This window comes from Mus caroli, chromosome 8, assembly GCF_900094665.2.
Source record: "Mus caroli chromosome 8, CAROLI_EIJ_v1.1, whole genome shotgun sequence".
NCBI lineage: Eukaryota > Metazoa > Chordata > Mammalia > Rodentia > Muridae > Mus > Mus caroli.
The window spans coordinates 25,466,679-25,489,376 of record NC_034577.1 but is presented as its reverse complement, the minus strand read 5'-3'; the positions used below and the strand labels follow the sequence as shown (position 1 = coordinate 25,489,376).

At 43.1% G+C, this 22,698-nt stretch overlaps 1 pseudogene; it reads left to right on the top strand.

The window, feature by feature from the left end:
- The window catches only part of LOC110300188, a 25,008-nt pseudogene extending 4,055 nt beyond the window's left edge, over positions 1-20,953 (top strand).
- The last annotated feature ends 1,745 nt before the right edge of the window (positions 20,954-22,698 follow it).

The window sequence follows — 22,698 nt, the reverse complement described above, 5'->3', positions numbered from 1 at the left end:
GATACCTTGGTAAGAGACACAAGACATCGCAAGACCTCGATCCAGAAAAGGCCAGCTCCAGAATAAGCTCAGTGAAAATGGTTCTGAGCGAGCAAAAGAAGCAGCTCCTCCAGAAATACAAAGAAGAAAAGCAACGTCAAAAACTGAAAGAACAGCAAGAGAAAGCCAAATGTGGAGTGTTCAAAGTGGGTTTCTATGGGCTCGCTGCGCAGGCTTTTTTGTCACAGACCAGAGGGGTGTGAAAGCTGAACCAGAATAGGCTTTTCCATATACCACGTGAATGATAAGATCAAAGGCCAAAGATCATAAGGAGCAGACTAAAACTGGTAGCAGGAATGTTCCTTGAGCAACCTACTTCGGCCAAAGACAAATTTCTGAAAAATAAAAAATAAAAAATAAATTAGAGAGAAAAAAGTTGTGCAGCCCATGGTTTCCACAACAGGGAAAGCGACTAGATCAGCAGCTACTCAGAGGGCCAAGCAGATGGCCCAAACACTGTCATCTACCACTAGAAAGCCAGTCACAGGAGCCACTAATGAGAGCGGATCAGAAAGAATGCGACCAAGTAGAGGGAGACCTGCCCCCCCCCCCCAACAAAAAAAGCAGAAGGCAAGCAGGACAAGAAGAAAACTGTGCCTGATCGAACTAGCAAAGCAAAAGGCAGGATGACGAAGGACCAGCGGCAGCTATGAGTCAAATCTCCACCACAAAGAACACAATAAAAGACCGCTGCTGCAGGAAGCACAGGTCCACACTGCAGCTCCAGAGACACCGAAGGAAGTTGGCAAAATACTGTTTGATGCTGGGTTTTTCAGAATAGAGAGGCTTGTGTCTTCTACCATAAGGACAGATCCACCCATTTGGGGACAATTGAATAAACTCACCCAGAGAGCACAACAAATGATCTCTGATTCCAGGAAGTCATCATCAGCAAAGAATATGTTTCTTGCTATGCTTGCTGTGGTTGCTGTCTCAGTACTGTCTCCTGAACGTGTCCTTCTCAAAGATTTGGAACACCTATGNCTGCCAGCAAAGTTATGCCTGAGGGCAGGGGACCTTCTAAGACAGAAGACGCTACTGAAGAAACGGGACCCTCAGAGCAGCGAGAGTGAGCATGTTGATCGGATGTTTTCAGATTATCTAGAAAGCAGGTGCAGTCAAGTAGTAGACCCCACCCCTACCCCCACCCCAGTGTCCTGGAGAACAAGATTCAAGCGACTTAGAGCATCCGAATCCTTACCCACCTGGCCTCGAGAATCCACATCCCAGGGACCCCCATACCCGGCTGGGGTGGTCCGTGACAGTTGGCACTTCAACATTGGGCTCAAAACAGGCGTCTTTGGCTCCTCCTGAATTGTCATCTTCCATAAGGACAGATTCACCCACTTAGGGACAAAAAAAAGAAAAAAGAAAAAAATCATCTGCATATTTCAAAATTTTCGCAATTCATTGTGATTTTGAAGAACAATAAATCCTGCTAAATGTCATTCAGTTTTTAAATGATATTTTAAAGATTTTATTTTTATTGCATTTATTTATGCTAATTATTTGAGACTGTGTGTCTGCCATATGTGTGTGGGTGTCCATGGAAGTCAAAGGAAGGTGCCAATGTCCCTGAGGAAGTTTCAAGTGGAAGTGAATTGTCTGCTGTTGGTGCTTAGAATCAAATTCAGGTCCTCTAGATAGAGCAGAAAGTGCCCTTAACCACTGTGCCATCTCTCCAGTCCCAAGTGGCTTCTTTTGAGCATCTTTAGAGCACAGGTTTCATGTCAGCTCCAAAGGATTTTATTCTCTCTCCTTCTAAAACTTCATGTTCTCTGAGGACTCATCATGTCCCTGAAGGAAGCAGGCTAATACTGTGGCATTAGTGAGACTGGCTTTGATCACATAGCTGGCTCTAGGTTAATGCTAAGATCCAAGGAACTCAATGGACAAGGGCAGGACTCTGTGTGCCAAATCGCTCTGCCAGATACATTTCTGAGTTGGGAGAGTAAATAACCCTTCTCATAATGTGAGTGTTGAAAGAAACTAAGTGTTATGTGTCCAGGTTACTGTCTAGAATCAAGCAAGGGCGCTCTGGTACTGTGGGCACAGCGGGTCAAAGATACAGGAACAAGACATCCATGTGATCTATCTCAAGTGACAGCAATAACCTCCCCAGGTTGACTCAACATCAAAAGTGGAAGCAGAAAAAGAACGCCATTCATGGGACAGAGATACCACTGTTGTCAATAGACTGTCATCTGGTTTGGGATCTGGGCAGAACCAGTCAAAAGAAGCAGGCAATTACTAGCACCAACAGGAGTTAAGTTCACAGAACCAGTTGCAAATGTAAGGGTTATTTTAAAAATACATATTATTTTGAATTAAATACAAATGTCATTTGTCAACATAAAGCAACACTTCTACTAAATGTTCACATTTCTGTTGTGAAAAATATATATATTCTCCAGTCAGCGGTGTCTTCTGTGCATCTTCTAAGACATTTATTTATTGGCTGCATCCTCTGTTCCCCTCCACCTTTACTTATCTTTAACCTGACAAGCAGGAAGATGATTCATGAGATCTGGCCAATCTTTTAAAAATGTAACTTGGCAGAAGAGTTACAAATGGCCTCCATAAGAAAGGGAGAGAGGGCTGGCAAGATGGCTCTGTGAGTTGGGTACTTCCCACCAACCCTGAAAGCCTGAGTCAATCCCCCACAGAACCTGTATTGTAGAAGGAATACACCAACTTCCACAAGTTATGGCCTTTCACTCATACCCCTTAGTACACAAGCACATGCACACATAAGTAAATAAATGTTCTTTTTTTTTTTAAAAAAAGGGGGTTGCAGCTAAAGACAATAATAGCCTTGAAGTCTTTAGGAACTTATTCCACGAAGGAGAGGGGCAGGGGTTAGCGTCAGGGAAATCACATAAGTAGAGAAGAGAGAAGACACAACACTCTAAGGATAATTTTAAAAACATTTAATATTCTCAAATAGTTGAGCAATGCCAAGTATGCTAAGAGAGCAAACACACATTCTTGTATTGAAAGTAAACAGAATAGCAAGAATGCCTTCTCAGGCTGTCTGGGCTACCGATACAATGTTAACAGATGACAGTGAGATAGGAAGGAATTCAATTTGGATTTTGCATTGGTCTGTTTTGTCAGCAAGCATGATTTTCATTCTGAATTTTACAAGATAAATATTGACAGGTGCATACAGTTCAATAAAGCAGCACCTGGCTTCTCTGGAGTGCTCCCCTTTCCTGGCTATGCAAACACACGTTCTTGGGGTAGTTTGCTTAGAAAATAAGAATGTATAGCATTCTGTGGGATTGTAGAGACTAGGTGAATGTGTTTCCACTCATCTAAAAGAGATACAGATGGATCCTGTCATTTATGGACTAGTGAGCTTGACATAAAATGCAGGCACATTTCTGGGATAGAATATTAACAGATTAGATTGTGAATACAGACTAGGGAACATGGTGAATGCTAGGAAAAGCCAGTATACACATTAAGAGCAAATCATGTTAAAACAGCCAAACACACACACACACAAATATATATACTCATATGTGCATGCACACACATGTATTTATGAACACATACATGCACTCACATGTGCATGCACACACATACACATGGACAGGCACACACACACATGCATGCATGCACACCCATACATGCACACTCACTCACTCACACACACACAGACACACACACATGATGCGCCTGCACACACATACACACATTAGTGAAGCAAATGCTTCAGATGAATCTTGATGGCTGAACAGCCCTTGTTAAAGTTTCTGTGACATCCTTATAGAAGAAATTTAAGTGTATAGAGAAATAGACACCAAGGGTGAAATCCAACTTAATGGTGACTATACTTGGCATCGTTCCAAAAGACTATATATTAACATAAGTTAGTGTATTTTGTCTGCATGTGGGAGATGTCTCCCCAGGGTGATCAATAGCAAATGATACCTTCATGATCGGCTATGTGAACTACAAGAAAAGGAGAATTTTAATACATAAAGTGGAAGAGTTCTTCAAATTGGTTTTAGGGGAAAGAAAATTAAATTCATGGTGCTTTTGAAGCAAAAATAATTTTACTTGGTCAGTTGATCGTTATTAGACAGTTGGAATTGAATATAATATCTTAGAAAATATTTAGAAATTCTTGAAAATTCTATGAGTTCATTTTGTGACTGGATAGAAGAATTACATCAATTAATTTTAGATGTGTACTATTAAAATCACAGTATACTATTTAGTATTTTTTTGAAGAAGATATGAAGAGAACTCCAAAGGAACAGAGGAATTGGTTGATCTTTAAAGAAAATAAAGCCCTATGCTGCCAAGTACACAATTATAGAAAATATGATGAATATCTGAACAGCAATATGGAAAATGTTCTGGCTTTTCACTGAGTGCTTAACTTTAATGCTGATGTTGTAAGAAAGGATACAATTTCAAGTGGGGACTTAGATTCTGTTTTTTAAAAATGCATACTGGGCTAGGCAGGATGACACAAGCCTAGACTCATAGCCTTTAGAAGGCTGAAAGCAAGAAAATCAGAAATTTGAGAACTGAAGGCCAGTTCTAGACCATACATTCAATCATAGGTAGATAAATGGATAGATGGATGGATGAATAGATAGATAGATAGATAGATAGATAGATAGATAGATAGATAGATAGATAGATAGATAGATAGATAGATAGAGATAGAATATGTGACTGTATAAAACAAAGGACATGATGGTCCCATCAATTCTGCCCAGGCTTGATCTGTTCTAAAAACCATACATCATAAGGGGTGTTGACATACTGCAGTGCATTCAGTAGGGTTAGCTCAGGGATATGTGGAGACAAAATGACCTGGTCATATGAACAGATGAAAGGAGTGGAGTCCTTTAGCAGAAGAGGAAGGTTGCAAGGGTGTCGGTGCCTTCTATAGCCTGAAAGCCAACTTGGTAGAGCAGGGACCTGCTGTGTTCTCACAGGTAAATGCTTTCTGAATTAAATATCATTTGAAGCAAATTATTTCGGTATTATAATAAAGTGAAAGAGGAAATGGTTATTTAGTCATAGTATAGCAATAAACTTTGGGGCAGAAACTGGTTCCTGTTTTGAATGTTTGCATATGCATACATATGTGTCCCTATAAACACACATGTATAGCCACATGGAGTTTGCATAGAGTATGCATCTGTGGGCTTTTACTAATTAAAGAGTAGCCCTTATTCTTAAATTTGTAGATGACTGGGTAAGCACTTGGGTCAAAGACAAAAGGAAAAAGTGTTTGTCCTTCTACTTCAGCGTTCTTTCACAAGCAAAGAAAAAAATCACCAGGGGGGCATTATAAACAGACATCATAGCTCTAGCTTGATCTCTTTGGGATTCAGTGGGTGACTGGTCTGATGTTGGTGTGGAACTATGGAAGATGCTGTTGAGAGACAAGTCATTCTCAGACTTCATAGTGCATCAGAGTTCAGGGGTTCAGGTGCACCTTGCTGGATTCCATCCTCATTTCTGGCCAGGCATGCCTAAATGAGAACTCCACAAAATCTCTACTTCTAACAGACTCTCAAGTGATGCTCATGCTGTTGATCGGAGGAACAACTGTGACTACAGGTCTACTTGAGTCATAAGTTATCTTGTTTTTAATTTCTCACCACATGCTAAGAGCCCAGGTCCTGGATTCAACAGGAATGACTAGGAGAACTCCTAAGCCTGATAAACAGCTTCGGTGAAGTAGCTGGATATAAAATTAACTCAAACAAATCAATGGCCTTTCTCTACACAAAGAATAAACAGGCTGAGAAAGAAATTAGGGAAACAACACCCTTCTCAATAGTCACAAATAATATAAAATATCTTGGCGTGACTCTAACTAAGGAAGTGAAAGATCTGTATAATAAAAACTTCAAGTCTCTGAAGAAAGAAATTATAGAAGATCTCAGAAGATGGAAAGATCTCCCATGCTCATGGATTGGCAGGATCAACATTGTAAAAATGGCTATCTTGCCAAAAGCAATCTACAGATTCAATGCAATCCCCATCAAAATTCCAAATCAATTCTTCAACGAATTAGAAAGTGCAATCTGCAAATTCATCTGGAATAACAAAAAACCTAGGATAGCAAAAACTCTTCTCAAGGATAAAAGAACCTCTGGTGGAATCACCATGCCGGACCTAAAGCTCTACTACAGAGCAATTGTGATAAAAACTGCATGGTACTGGTATAGTGACAGACAAATAGACCAATGGAATAGAATTGAAGACCCAGAAATGAACCCACACACCTATGGTCACTTGATCTTCGACAAGGGAGCTAAAAACATCCAGTGGAAGAAAGACAGCATTTTCAACAAATGGTGCTGGCACAACTGGTTGTTAACATGTAGGAGATCTGAATCTCAACAAATTACCCAGTGTTTCCAATGCAAGTGTTCCTCTGAGAAGTGTCGACTTAAGCCCCTTGTTCTTTGAGTTCCCAGAGCAACTTTCTTGTATAGCCCCACATTCTCTCTTGCCCTTTGGAGGCTACATTTTGTTTTCTTTTGTTTGTAGATGAGGAAAGATCTCCAACTCAAAATCCCCCTGCTTCGGTCTCTTGAGTTTTGAGATTTCAGTTCTATACCACTACATCTGGTTCCTATACATATGTTTGATGAAGATAGGACTATAGGGACAAAGCCCTGGATTGACAAATGTAGCTACTGATTTTGAGTGTCAGTCTCCAAATTCTGGACTTGATATAAATAGGTCTAATGAACGAGACCAGTTAAAGTCTCTTCTACATAGCACCAGCTTTGATTTGGGGAGTGGTTTCTAAAGGCCTTGTGACATACCAATGACCCCTGGACACCAGAGATGACAAAGCAGCCAGGGAGTGCAGGATCCTGAGCAATGCTGGAAGTATGTCTTTGAGATCAGCAGGGACTTTTTGCTTACATGTCAAGTAGATGGCCTAATTTCCCACCTTCAAAACATTCCCACTCAGCCTATGTGGCCTATGACTAGGCATATATCCATCTCCCAGGTCTCTTGCATGGGAAAGAGAAGACACTTCAACTTAATCAAAAAGGGCAGCATTTCCAGCAGTAATGGTAGAAGCAAAGGGTTGGCACTGGGTGACAGGTTTATTGGTGGAGAGTTGAGCCTGTGGGAGGTAGTGTTTAGGACAAGTGGTCATCTCCAGAATTAGGGTACCCAGTCGTGTCCTCTAAAGTACAAAATAAGCTCTTCCTAAAATGTGGATCAGTGCTGGCCCCACAGCACACTTACTGGTCCGTGGGAAGCATCTCCAAATTGGTGGGCATCGAGTAATGGATTTTTATCTGAGGTTATGCACTAATCATTAATACCATGAGACACTGAAGCTTACCAGTCATACTCTGCCAACTTTATACTGTAAGTAAAATATAACAGAGGGTATAGAGGACATATATGTGTGTGTTGAAATCTCATAATAAAACCTATTATTTTGTACTAATATACACTGGTTGCAAAAGAAAAAAGAGAGACAGAAGGGATGGCTCGCTCCACGGTGAGAGCACTGGCTGCTCTTGCATAGGACTTGGGTTCAGTCCCCAGCACCACCAGGGCAGCTCATGACCATATGTAACTCAGTCTCAGGAAATGGATCCAATGCCTTTTTCTGGCCTCTGTGAGCACACAGTGCACAGACATGCAGGCAAATAAACACACATAAAATAAATCTTTTTTAAAAAAAAGAAATTCACGATGGCCCATTACTTTCCAAATTCAACAAAGTGGTTCAAGTTCAATGGTTTCATAAATATATTTAACCCTCCTTCCCCTGAGGAAACTCAGATTTGGATACCAGCCCTGTTGCTTGGTAGTTATAGCTTTCAGAAAGGTCAACTACTATACAATTGAGATAGATAGATAGATAGATAGATAGATAGATAGATAGATAGATAGATAGATAGATAGATAAACTTATTTCTACCTCATATGGTGTTATGAAGATCAAATGGCATAAAATATCCAAAGTAGTTGTAACTATGTCTACATTCTAGAAACTACTCAGTCAGAAACACACAATTTCTTGACGTGGAGTTTTCTAAAATGTCACTTCTTTCCAGGAGTCTTTTCCCACACCATTGCCCACTGGTCTCTGGGAAGAATCTCTGAGTGAGCCTAACAATGTCCTGTACGGATGTGAAACACAGTACCAGGCAACTCCCTGTTGCAACAAAACAAAACAAAGTGACCGTTTGTGCTGTCTCATTTCAACGGCAGATCCAAACAGTATCTGTGCCACTTCTCCTTCGGAATTTTAAAAATGTGGAAAGCCCCAGTAATCAAACACCCTAAGAGAATGACTCAGCTGAAAGCCTGGATCTGCTCCAGTCTAAGATCTGAGAAGACCTAGCTTATGCCCTGCCTCTGACACACAGGGACTTTCCTCCTGCCTCTGACCTGTGTCTTGTAACTGACCTTCAGCTTCAACTTCACAGCTATGTGGTCAATGTCCCTTGAAATGTCCACTCAGTCTGAATCAATTATTCATCGGCTTCCTAGGTGGTACTATGATGCAGTTGCCAAGTATGCCCTAATAAACATCTTGGTTACAGGAATGGGTTCGGTCTGACTCTGCTAGAGTTGCATATATCCTTTCCAGGCACTATTTTGGGCAATGATCCCCTCACCCCCACCATCACCACCACTTCAATGGTCAGTTAGTTTTACTGGAATGCTGTTGCTCTGTTCCACCTCAGAGAGCTGGGGACTTTTGTAGAGTGGACAAATGTAAAATATCTATAGAGTCTTGCTTCATGACCTTCCAAGGGAAATAGGGGTCTGCTTCCAAACAAAATACATGGACTGCAGAATCTTGGAGGCTTTAGTTGGAGAAAGAATAATGGCGTTCCTCCTGGGAAATTCCTGGTGAATTGGCATCACTGGAATTTCTTCAGCCAGCTGTCTTAATGACCCATACACCACCACTCCCCGCAAGATATCACTGTGTTAATTATATAGACTGAGCATATTTGAGATGATAATAGCATTACCCTCTGTTGACATGCCTTTTCGGTTTCCTCTTAGCTTTTGCACTATATATGCACATTGGAGTGTATGTCTGTGGGTGGGGGGGGTTGTATTTAGGCTCAAAAAAGTCTCCACAGTATATAATCTGTTCATTTTGAGTCAGTTACAGCCTACTCCTTAAATCATTTCCTTAATTGGTTCCTCTTACTAATCACTGGCTGATGCACAATACTGCCACCTTCAGGTAGTTCTAGGAAATACCATTTGATAAGGGGGGAAAAATGTTAACATTGGTATGAGGCTGGAGTGAGTACCCACAAGAAATGGACAAAACAATATTTGTTTGCAATGCAAGCTGGGAAAGAAAGGACTGTGCTGTTGGGATGTCCCAACAATTGTGAGGAGGGAATTTTGGTTGTTTTAACGGAAGCAAAGTAAAAGCAGGCATTTGTGAGAGTTCTTGGGGGTTTCCACAAGAGTGGGATGAGCGTCCCAGCTCCAAATGCTTAAGGATCTGCTACTCAGAAATGAAATGTCAGCGGGCATAGCTTTCTCACTGTTGGCCACACTGCCTGAGATATGTGTGTTTCTGCGGAAGTGCTTTTTGTCACCAAGGTCACTTTGAGGTCCCTCTGCCTCCTGGTTTTCTTTTGTGTCTGAATGTCACCAGTGTTCTTTCTGATGATCCCACGTTAGTGTGCAATCAAAAGACATTTTTGTCCCACTCAGTGGGCCTGCAAATGAATGGTGCAGCTCACAGAAGCCTAGGAGCATTTTGCTTTGATCTCTAAGTAGCTCAGCCTTCCAATGGCTCTGATTCTATCAAGGGGACTTTCTGATCAAATGTCTGCGAATCAGTGACAGCCATTAAACAAGTTGGAGCAGGCTCTCTGGTCAGGTACTGGCCAGGCAGGATGGCCAGGAGCAATTCACCTTCAGCATGCTTTCCCCTCTTTCCTGTCCTGTGGAAGGTCAGTGAGCATCAAACCCACCTCCCAGGCTCCTCCCACTCAGAACAGGTTTAGTGCAGCTACTGCTGTGCCCCAACTCTGGCCATCGGAGAGGATGAGCTTTTATTATTTTCAAATAATCTGTTTATCAAGCTATAAGGTGTTAATTATATTTCTTCCTTTGATGCATAGAAGACGATCAGAAATCCCAATCACTTCCCCCTGTTTTGTTCAGCTCATGCGATGTTACTATAGGTAAACATCTGCTTTCCTGTCTTTCTGTATAAAAGCTGATTTAATATGGCCCAAGAAATCCAGACTGCTAGAAACTTCCAAGCGACATTTTTGGCTTCCCATGATCATTGATCAATAAGTACTGTCCCTGAAAGTGAGTGTTGAGCCAGCCAGCATAATGAGGGGAACAGAGGACCCATGGTCCTGATGGGAAGGGAAGGAACTTTCTACAAAGCAGTAAAGGGGAGGCCTCAAGGGAGAAGATCAGGGTTTTGTCTAACCAATTACACACATATCTGAAGTTCAGCCAAAAACGCGACTTGTTAACTTTTATATTGACTGCTTTCTGGTCTAAGAATGTGTGTAACAGATAGGAGGGAGGATTACAGAAGGAAGAAACGGGAGAGTGAGAAAGAATTGGAGAGGGGGGAGAGGAGGAGGGAGAGAGGAAGGGAGGGGAGAAAGGGAGGAAATGGGGAGGGGGAAGGAAGTGGGAGGGAGGAAGTGACAGGAGGGAAAGAGAAAGGGGAAGAGAGAGGGGAGGGAGAGAGAGAAGGAGGAAAGGGGAAGAGGTAAGGTATGGGAGAAAGGAAGAGGGAGGGGGAGGGAGAGAGCTTAGTAGAAACCAGTATCTAAGCAGTATGACTGGCTATATGACTCTCTCAAATCACATCCTCAGCCCCATACAGTGCTGAGACCAAACAACTCAGCCAAATGATCATTGTTTATCTTTTACATTAAAAAAAAAACTATAAATCACTGGTTCTCTAATAAAAGAGGATGCTGAAAGGCTATTAGAGAACAGAATATAATCTTATAATGGCAGATAATTAGCTTGAAATATGTCTGGTACAGCAGTTTAGCTGAAGGATTAAATGCTATTGCAGAGAATTCCAGCAAGCCACGGTGCTCGCAGTGGCAGGGTGAAATGGTGCAGTAGAGGGGAAGTGTCTTTCTCCCTGTATTACATTTGTCTCAGCATCCTATTCTGAATGCCTAATGTGTTTGCTTAAACTAATGACCACACTAAGTGCACTTAGGAGGCATAGTTTGAAGATTTGCATTTTAAATCTAACTGACCCAGTCTCTTAATTGTTATCTATGTTCAGCATGAAGGCACTTTCTTTATGTACTGAGGGCTGAGCAGAATACAACACACTCAGGGGCCTTACCCATACAAAAATCAAAGGCAGTGACTATGTGTTTGTGTCAACAAGAGCATATGAGATGCCCAGAAAACTGAAGCCAAGAGTTTCTGAATAAGGCATGGAAAGTAGTGCATAAGATCTATTAAGGTGGCACAAGTTTGTGAACCCAGAATCCCAGAAGCTCTGGACAGACTGCACAAATCCCACCCAAGCTCGTCTGGATTATACAGCAAACAGTATCAAGAAAAAGACAAAATTGACACCAGCAAAAGTGCCCATTGTCATCTTATAATTCCACTTAACATGTAATTGTGGCTGAGTAAGAAACAGCGTCAAGAATAAACATCAAATAATGGATTGGGGCCAAAGAATTAACTTTGCTATCCTGAGAGGTGTCTTTCATTCATGCGGGCCATTCATTATTCAGTCAGTCAGTCACATAGTTCACAGACATTTATGGAACACTACAATGAGGCGTCCCAAGACAGAACAAAGACAACTCAGAATTCTTTCATATTGTCCGCCGTGAGAAGTCAATTCCAGCCAGTGTCAGCAACTGGATTGTGCATGTTTATGGGCAGGGGAGATGTTTTATCCATGTGACTAAATTCAAGTCACATACCCATTCATGAGTTTCCAGTCTGAGTCTGCAAGACTTTCCTGCATGTTGTTTTATTCCCCTAAAGGATAATATATATTTAAGCTAATTCTTAAACTACATCATAGGCCAGAAGACATTAATGTCTTCAAGCCCTTCAGGACTCCGCATTAACAGTTGTCACCCAAACACCTTCCATAAATGATAAGCATAAACTCCTGTCCAGTCTTCATGACCCCATCATAGAAGAGACAAATGGAAGCCGCCTTCTAAGCAGAATGCTTTTTTAAATTAAATTTATTTTATTTATTCACTCTACAACCTAATATCAGCCCCTCTTCTCCTCCCAGTATCCCCTTATATAAATTCTGCCCCTATCCATCTTAGAACCTAAAACTCCCATCCGGGTGTCAGCACCCCCACACACACAATCCCCTATCCCTCTACCCCTCAACGCTGTGGATCCCACACCCATAAAGGGACAACCTTGTCTGGCCTCACTGGGAGAAGATGTGCCTAGTCCCAAGGAGAAGGTTTTCTTTTGGCCATTTCTAGATTCCTAAACTTTCCATGGTTAACAAACATCATTGAAAAGCCTGTGAGGTCAGGATCCCTAGGAGTGGGTAAAGGAAGCGACATTTGTTTGAGGGGTAAGCTTGGAGAGAAAAGCCTGTGTTGTAGAGGTGTTGGTTGGGTTATAAAGGAGAAAGTGAAATTATTTGAACAAAACCTAAGTGAGAACAAGCGCTCAAAAGCACTGCCCACTCCTCAGCCGTCACCGAAGGATACTGGCAATTCTGCTGCATTATGAATTTGCCATCAGGTGTATTTAAGCTCTTCTGCCTCTGCATTCTCAGATGCAACTAAACTTGTCAGATCAAGAGTGCTCTCAATTGACTTTCTCTTCCCCTCAGCTGCTGTGCTTTCGACTCGCAGATTTCCCTCTTGATGCTCTAAGCTGCCATGATAGCTTGTCTTCAGTTTTCTCATGTGCTTCCTGCCCCTAAACAATAAAGCTGTCTTTGGAGTCATCCATGCACCTAATCACCCCTGCAATATTGAGGAGCACTAGAGAGCTTTGCAGCTCTATAGACAGTAATGATAAAACAAAACTTCAGAAATAGCCTCTTCCTGCTTACAGGGCCCGGCACGACGTTACCTTCCAGAGCTGTGACAGCTCTCAGCTCCGAGGACACAATATCCCAGGATTTACGGTTCTAATGAGAACGTAAATTGGTAAGGAGGAAACAAGGGGAGCATTTGACCAAAGAAATATGTCTGCGGGTAAATATCTCTGCAATTTGCTCCATTCAAGCATATAACTGTTATACAATCATGGGTTTGGTTTCCTACTATGAAGCCCAAGGACTGAAGGAAAAAAGAGGAAGAGAAGAGGTAAATGGAAGGAAGGAAGAATTTCCAGAGGGTCTGAATATTGAAGGTGGCAGGCAATTAATAGCATGGGCTTAGTAGCCATCCGCTGACTGGACAGTTATTTATAGCACCGATTCTACACCAGACCTAGGTATCCCGAGCTTTTGTCCCCGCCTGCAAGAACACACTCAGGACAACCGGAATCTTCTGCGGCAAAGCTTTATTGCTTACTTCTCAGGAAGATCCCGACCCCAGAAAATGGAGTCCCTTATATAGCGCTCAGCCACGACATTTCAGCACCTGATGTGGCGTGACAGCTCCTGATTCCTTGCTCGCCCATCACACTACTATTACACCCCGAGAATGGGCAGTGACTAGGAGTGAGTTCACTCTCGCACTTGCGCACAAGGCTTGTTTACTAGTTAGTCACAGCGGAGGCCAGCGCCATCTTATAATGGCGATTACTCGCGGCACACAGGGCTCTCCACAGCTATTGCTCGCTGCACGGCTCTCCACACCTGGGTTTGGTTCTTGAGATGACGCATGGTTTGCTATTTCCTAAAGTTCCTGGGAAGGCAAGGAAGATGGAAATCAAATGGCTACAAATGGAGAGCTAAAGAAGCAATGTGGCCCTCCCCCTCCTACAAGGGTTTGCAAAGAAATCGGGGAAGAGAAAACAAGAGTCCTCCTTGTGGGTCTGTGCTCGCAGCTTTTCAACACAACAGGGAAACAGTTCACACAGGCCACATATGCAGCGAAATGCCATAGTCAAGGTTACTATTGCTGAGACGAAACACCATGCCCAAAAGCAAGTTGAAGAGGAAAGGATGTATATGGCTTAGTCGTTGGTAGTTCATCACTGAAGGAAGTTAGGACAGGAACTCAAAGAGGGCAGGAACCTGGAGACAGGAGCTGATGCAGAGGCCATAGAGAGGTGTTTCTTACCGGCCTGCTTCCCCGGTTGGATCATCCAGCTTTCTTAAAGAGCCCAGCCCCAGGAATAGCACCACCCACAAGCGTCAGGGCTTTCCCTAGTCAAGCAGTAATTAAGAAAATGTCCTCCTGGCTTACCTCAGCCCACTCTTACTAAGGCATTTTCTTAACTGAGTTTCCCCCTCTCACATGTCTTTAGCTCGTGTCAAGTTAGCATAAAACTCTCCAGCCCAAGAAGGTGCATACAGTTTTAAAGGCTGTAGACCATGGCATCTGAATCATCTCTCTTTGGGTGAAGACTGCCTGGTAAATACAGGTGCAGGTGGCAAGAATCATCAATCTCCTGAGTGAGGAAGAAGATACAGCTGAGCAGAGTCAGACCCAGTCTCCTACAATAACCCTGATGTGAAAACTCTCATGGCCCTCGAAAAACTTCTCAGAGCATCTGGGCATTGACCTAAAGATATTTTTTAATGGATATTTTCTTTATTTACATTTCAAATGTTATCCCCTTTCCTGGTTTCCCCTCCAAAAACCACAACCGCTCCCTTTCCCCCTGCTCACCAGCCCACCCACTCTTGCTTCCTGGCCCTGGCATTCTCCTACACTGGGGCATAGATCTTTCACAGGACCAAGGGCCTCTTCTCCCATTGATATCCAACAAGGCCATCCTCTGCTACATATGCAGCTGGAGCCATGAGTCCCACCAGGTGTACTCTTTGATTAGTGGTTTAGTCCCTGGGAGCTCTGGGGGTACTGGTTAGTTCATATTGTTGTTCCTCCTATGGGGCTGCAAACCCCTTCAGTTCCTTGGGTCCTTTCTCTAGCTCCTTCATTGGGGATCCTGTGCTCAGTCCAAGACCTAAAGATATTTAACCTCAGCTTCACCTCAGACAGTGCCACCCTGGGACCTAGATTTTTTGCCATAGTATAGATTTGAAAGATATAAATAACATACAAACTACGGTGTGGGATATGGATAATAGTAGTTTAACCAGACCAATATCAATGACCAAACACGGAAAGAGTACAGTTGTGGTTGACAAACTCAATCTGATCCCAGTCTGTTTTGTTTTTGTTTTGTTTTGTTTTGTTTTGTTTTTTAATATATTTTTACATTCCATATTCCATTCCCCACCCCTCCCATTCACACTCTGACTGCTCCACATCCCTCCCCACCCCACCCCGTCTCCATGTGGATGCCCCCACCCCCCACCCCACCTGACCTCTAAACTCCCTGGGGCCTCCAGTCTCTTAAGGGTTAGGTGCATCATCTCTGAATGAACACAGACCCAGCAATCCTCTACTGTATGTGTGTTGGGGGGGTGGGGCTCATATCAGCTGGTGTATGCTGTCCGTTTGGTGGTCCAGTGTTTAAGAGATCTTGGAGATCCAGGTTAATTGAGACTGCTGGTCCTCCTACAGGATCGCCCTTCTCCCCAGCTTCTTTTAGTCTTCCCTAATTCAACAATGAGTCAGCTGTTTCTGTCCATTGGTTGGGTGTAAATACCTGCATCTGACTCTTTGAGTTACTTGTTCAGTCTTTCGGAGGGCAGTCATGATAGGCCCCTTTTTGTGAGTGTTCCATAGCTTCAGTAATAGTGTCAGGCCTTGGAACCTTCCCTTGAGCTGGATCCTACTTTGGTCCTGTCGCTGGACCTTCTTTTCCTCAGGCTCCTCCCCATTTCCGTCCCTGTAATTCTTTCAGACAGGAACAATTATGGGTCAGAGATGTAACTATGGTGTGGCAACCCCATCCCTCACTTGATGTCCTGTCTTCCTCCTGGAGGTGGGCTCTATAAGTTCCCTCTCCCTACCATCAGGCATTTCATCTAAGGTCCCTCCCTTTGAGTCCTGGGAGTCTTTTACCTCCCAGGTCTCCAGTGCATTCTGCCCCCTCTTTCCCCGTTCCCAACCTCCTATTTCCTGAGGTTGTCTGTTTACTTTCTTTCGGCTGGCCCTCAGGACTTCACTCCTTTTCCCTCACCCAATACTAGATCAGGTTTCCCTCTCCCATCCCAACGCCCCCCCCCCCACAGCCTGTCCACTTTCCCTCCCAGGTCTCTCCCTCCCTACCCACTTGTGATTGCTTTCTTCTCTCTCTCTCAAGTGGGACTGAGGCATCCTCACTTGGGCCCTTCAGCTTGTTGAGCTTTTTTAGTTCCGTGGACTGTATCTTGGGTATTCTGTATGGGTTTTTTTTTGGGGGGGGGGCTAATATCCACTTATTAGTGAGTACATACCATACATGTTCTTTTAGGTCTGAGTTACCTCACTCAGGATGAATTTTCTAGTTCCATCCATTTGCCTGCAAAACTCAGGATGTCCTCATTCTTAATAGCTAAGGAGTATTCCCTTGTATAAATGAACCACATTTTCTGTATCCATTACTCTGTCCTGGGACATCTAGGTTGTTTCCAGCTTCTGGCTATCACAAATAAGGCCACTATGAACTTAGTAGAACATGTCCCCTGTGGCATGGTGGGGCATCTTTTGGGTATAGCTGGGTCTTCAGGTAGATCTATTTCCAATTTTCTGAGGAACCTCCAGATTGATTTCCAGAGTGGTTGTACCAATTTGCAATTACACCAGCAATCCTCTCCAACATGTGTTGTCACCTGAGGTTCTGATCTTAGCCATTCTGACTGGTGTAAGGTGGAATCTCAGGGTCATTTTGATTTACATTTCTCTGATCGCTAAAGACTTAGAACATTTCTTTAGGTGCTTCTCAACCATTTGAGACTCCTCAGTTGTGAATTCTCAGTTTAGTTCTATACCCATTTTTTGATTGGGTTGTTTGGGTTTTTGGTGATTAACTTCTTGAGTTCTTTATATATTTTGGATATTAGCCCTCCACCAGATGTGGGGTTAGTGAAGATTTTTTTCCCAATCTGTAGGTTGCCGATTTGTCTTATTGACTACGTCCTTTGCCTTACAGAAGCTTTCCAGTTTCATGAGGTCTCGTTTATCAATTCCTGATCTTAGAACATGAGTCATTAGAGTTCTGTTTAGGAAATTTNCCCCTGTGCCAATAAGTTCAAGGATCTTTCCCACTTTCTCTTCTATTAGATTCAGTGTATCTAGTTTTATGTTGAGGTCCTTGATCCACTTGGACTTGAACTTTGTACAAGGTGACAAATATGGATCTATTTTTATTCTTCTACATACAGACAGCCAGTTAGACCAGCACCATTTATTGAAGATGCTTTCTTTTTTCCATTGTATATTTTTGGTGTCTTTGTCAAAGATTAAGTGACTATAAGTGTGAGGTTTTATTTCTGGGTCTTCAATTCTATTCCATTGATCAATGTGTCTGTCTCTGTACCAATACCATGCAGTTTTTATCACTATTGCTCTATATAAAGCTTGAGGTCAGGGGTAGCAATTCCCCCAGCTGTTCTTTTATTCTTAAGAATTGTTTTCCCTATTCTGGGTTTTTTGCCTTTTCAGATGAATTTGAGAATTGTTCTTTCCATGTCTTTGAAGAATTGTGTTGGGATTTTGATGGGAATTGCATTGAATCTATAGATTGCCTTTAGTAGGATGTCCATTTTTACTGTATTAATTCTACCAATCAATGAGCATGGGAGATCTCTCCATTTTCTGAGATCTTCCTGGATTTGTTTCTTGAGAGACTTGAAGTTATTGTCATACAGGTCTTTCACTTGCTTGGTTAGATTTACCCCAAGATATTTTATACTATTTTTGGCTATTGTGATGGGAATTATTTGCTTAATTTCTTTCTCAGCCTGTTTCTCCTTTGTATAAAGAAAGGCTACTGATATTTTTTTGAGTTAATTTTATATCAGGCCACTTTGCTGAAGTTGTTTATCAGCTGGAGAAGTTCTCTGGTAGAATTTTTGGGATCACTTATATATACTATTATATCATCTGCCAGTAGAGATTCTTTTATTTCTTCTTTACCAATTTGTATCCCCCTTGATCTCTTTTTGTTATTTTATTGTTCTAATTAACACTTCAAGTACTATATTGAATAGATATGGGGAGAGTGGGCATCCTTGTCTTGTTCCTGATTTCAGTGGGATTGCTTCAAATATGTCTCCATTTAAGTTGATATTGGCTGTTTGTTTGCAGTAAGTTGCTTTTATTATGTTTAGGTATGGGCCTTGAATTCCTGTTATTTCCAATACTTTTAACATGAAGGGATGTTGTATTTTGTCAAATGCTTTTTCTCCATCTAAGGAGATGAACATGTAATTTTTTTCTTTGAGTTTGTTTATATAGTGGATTACATTAATGGATTTTCATATATTAAACCAACCTTGCATCCTGGGATGAAGCCTACTTGATTGTGGTAAATGATGGTTTTGATGTGTTCTTGGCTTAGGTTTGCAAGAATTTTATTGAGTATTTTTGCATCTATATTCTTAAGTGAGATTGGTCTGAAATTCTCCTTTTTGGTTGGTTCCTTGTGCGGTTTAGGTATCAGAGTAATTGTGGCTTCACAGAATGAGTTAGGTAGCATTCCTTCTGTTTCTATTTTATGGAATAGTTCGAGGAAAATTGGTATCAGGTTTTCTTTGAAGGTATGGTAGAATTCTGCATTAAAACCATCTGGCCATGGGCTTTTTTTTTTTNAACCATCTGTAATGCGATCTGACACCCTCTTCTGGTGCATCTGAAGACAGCTACAGTGTACTTAGATATAATAATAAATAAATATTAAAAAATAAAAAAAGCCGGGCGTGGTGGCGCACGTCTTTAATCCCAGCACTCGGGAGGCAGAGGCAGGCGGATTTCTGAGTTCGAGGCCAACCTGGTCTACAAAGTGAGTGCCAGGATAGCCAGGCTATACAGAGAAACCCTGTCTCGAAAAACAAAAAACAAAACAAAACAGAAAAGAAAAAGGTTCTCATAGTTACTTAACAATGGCATAGAGTGGCAGCATTCACCTCTCCCTCCTTTGGTACCCTTTAAGTGATTGACCTATTGGTTGTTTTGAACAAGAAAAAAATTAACACAGGAAGTGCACAATTTGAAAGAGAATTTACTTGCTAATAATGAAGTGGGCAGGGAGAAAGCAAATGGGCAAAGGCTGAATAAAAAGGGGGCAAAGACATCTCAAGCACTAAGGTTGGTAGCAGATCGTTGTACGGGCTTGAACACTGATGAATCCAGACTTGTTTTGCACCTTTGTTCCTTTGGCTACGGGCCAGCCAGAGCGGAACCATATGTACATCTAAGCAGACCACAATCTGAACAGGAATCGGAGGTCAGACGCACATTATATCCACTTGGGAAAACAGGTTGAGCAGCTGATAATGCACTTCACAGTCAATTTGGCTCAAGTTCGTAACCCCATCCCTTTAAAAACGGGGCGATTTCATTCCGCTGTGAAAGTTATAATACTTACAATAGAGGGCTTTCTATATTTTCCAAATGGGAAAAGTCTTGATTGCTCTCTATTCTAACTGTTTTTCATGTCCAACACCTTAAACCGGTTCTGGAAATTCCCCCACCGTCTGGTCCGAAGCAACCTCTACCTTCCTCAACAGCCATGTTCTTTAGCTTTTCAATTTTTTAAACCTTCAACCTTTTGGTATTAGTCCAATCAAAGTTTGCCTCCTTGGACCAGTTCCTCACGTTCGCATCAGGCAACCTTCAGAGAACTAAGTTACCAACCTTGACCTCAACAGCGCCCGGTAATTCTACTATCCCACCACTCTTCTATGCCTCCTTAGAGTTCCGCCCCGTCTCATTCTCGCTCCCCCACTCCCCCGCCCCCAGCCGTGAATCGCTTGCGCCTGCGCATCTCCAATTCAGGCGCTTTCCCTTTCCTGACGACCAATCCACTTCCCGCCTCCGGTCCTTGGAACACTCCTCCCCTCTGCTGGGGCCCTGATTGGAGGTGCTGGAAGCGGTTGTCCTATTAATTGCCTGTACACAAAAATTTACAGATAGGAGAATTTCAACAAATGACTGGAGGAGAAGCACATCCTCGAGATTAGGTATAGATTGATCACTTCTTAACCCAGAGGAGGGACTGAACACATAGCGAGGGACCAGAGACGAAGGTCCATTTGGACTAGGCAGTCGTGCGGGCAGCCTTCGTCTTTTCCCTCTGCGCTCCGCCCCGCCCCCCTAGCAGCCGGGCCGCGTTGGTGAGTGGCGGGCGGGCGGGCCGACGGGCGGAGGGAGGAGGGGAGCGGAGGGAAGGCGGGCCCTCGGCTGCGAGAGCGGCGGGGGGAGGGGAGGGGAGCCCGAGCGCTGGAGTTGGTGCTGGGAAACCCGGGGCTAATGTTGACAACAGGCACTAGGTGAGTTCCGGGGATCCTCCTTCCCCTCCACTCCGACGATAGGGACGAGCTGGCGCGGAGGGCTACCGGCCCGGACTCCTGCTCCCCGAGGGACCCGAGAGGCGACTCCGCACTCCAGCTCTCCGGGGGCGGCGAGCAGTGGAGGGAGAGCGGATCGGACGTCGTCCTCCTCAGACCCCTCTCCGGGAGGCTCCGGTCAATGTGGGGGGGATGTCTCGGCTCGGCCGAGGCCGGCGTGAGGGGCGATGGAAGAGGTGTCTGCCCCGCATGCCTGGGCCCAGCCTCGGGGCTGGAGGCGGAGGAGCCTGCCGTGGAGGGGGAAGGTGTTCGGGGGCGTGGAAGAGTGCGAGGAGAGGCTTGGGGCGAGCTCAGCGGTCCGGAGGGAAGCGTGGACGAGGGAGCGGGGAAGATGTGGAGTAGGCAGCCGAGCTCGAGAGGCTGCGGTCTGAGGGAGTGTGGGATGAGAAGTTAGGCTTGGGGCTTAGATGTCCCCACGGAATCGGAGTTGTGGACGGGAAGTGTGTCAATGGTGGGACCCTGAACCCCAGCGGGGGTTTGTGGGAGATTTGTGGGTAATGCGTGTGCTGGGGAAGAGGCTTGGAGCGGACCTGCGGATGGGGGGCAACGGGGCTGTTAGGGTTTACTTCCTTTTCATTAGGTAGGCTGGTTGACTGTTCGACTCTAACTCAAGGCTTTCATTACTTCCCTTACAAGCAGGTACTGTTGAACTAAAGAGGAGCCTAGCAGAGGCTGCTTACAGGTTTTGGGGTACGCATGGAAGCGAATAGCCTTGCTCTTAGAAAACCTTAAATGTACCGATTGACACATTAGATGAAAATAAGACTGTTACTGACCCTTCTCATTTGTCATAGTTTTTAGGGGTTCATAAAAGTCGTACAGATCGTCAGGAAAGCCACTTTTGAGCTGTGGTGAAATTTCTGAAAAAATTTGAATAAGTCTCATACATATATATAAGGACTTTGTAAAAGAATAAACTCAGAAACCGGAAGATATCTCTGTGCTGTTCTACCTTTAGAACATTTTGAGTTCAAAACACAGACTTGAAAGGTAAACCAGCATTCTCTTACTCTGTAGTGTTTTCAGAGCAGTCTGATTGTGATTTCATACATAGACCATATGGTACTTAGCAAACTTAGAGCTGTACTAGGGGACAGCTCCATTCTCTGTCCTCTCTCCAGGACACTGCATTAGAGTCTGTCTTACTAGTAAACCAGTTTTTACATTCCTTTGGAAGTTTAGAATGTATTTAGAAAGGCAACTAAAATAATACAGACCAAGTGCCCGGAGCGGTATTTTGGGAGCTAGAAAGGTGCTTTTCAATCATACTTTCCTTTTAAGGGCTGTCTGAGTACTTAGCAGAGTAGTTTGTAAAAGTTGATTCTATTTCAATTTCAAGACCACTAATTTTTATATTCACTTCTTTAATATAATATTACATGGGAAATTTGGAGACACTCTAGGTGAATTATTTAGCTGTTATTAATAAGAATCTAGTGCTTTTATTAGATTTAATTTATTAAATTTAAATTGACAGGATTCAAGTGTGTTATCATTGGATTTGTGTTTGTTTGTTTTCAAGACAGGGTTTCTTTGTATAGCCCTGGCTGTCCTGGAACTCACTTTGTAGACCAGGCTAGCCTTGAACTCAGAAATCCGCCTGCCCCTGCCTCCCAAGTGCTGGGATTAAAGGTGTGCGCCACCACTGCCCGGCGGTTGAGAGGTTTTTAATAAATTCTTGTATTTCCTTGTGTGATGTGGGCTTTTTTAGATAGTTTACCTGCTCTTGATTTAACTTTGGTATGTGACATCTGTCTAGAAAACCATCCATTTCATCTAGATTTTCCAGATGTGTTGAGTATAGGCTTTTATAGTAGAATCTGATTTTTTTTTAATTTCCTACATTTCTGTTGTTATGTCTCCCTTTTCATTTCTGATTCTATTAATTTGGATACTACCTCTTGGCCATTTAGTTAGTTTTGGCTAGGAGTTTATCTATCTTGTTGATTCTTTCAAAGAACCAGCTTTTGGTTTTGCTTATTCTTTGTATTGTTTTCTTTGTTTCTATTTGGTTGATTTCATCCCTGAGTTTGACTACTTCCTACCTTCTACTCCTCTTGGGTAAGTTTGCTTCTTTTTGTTCTAGA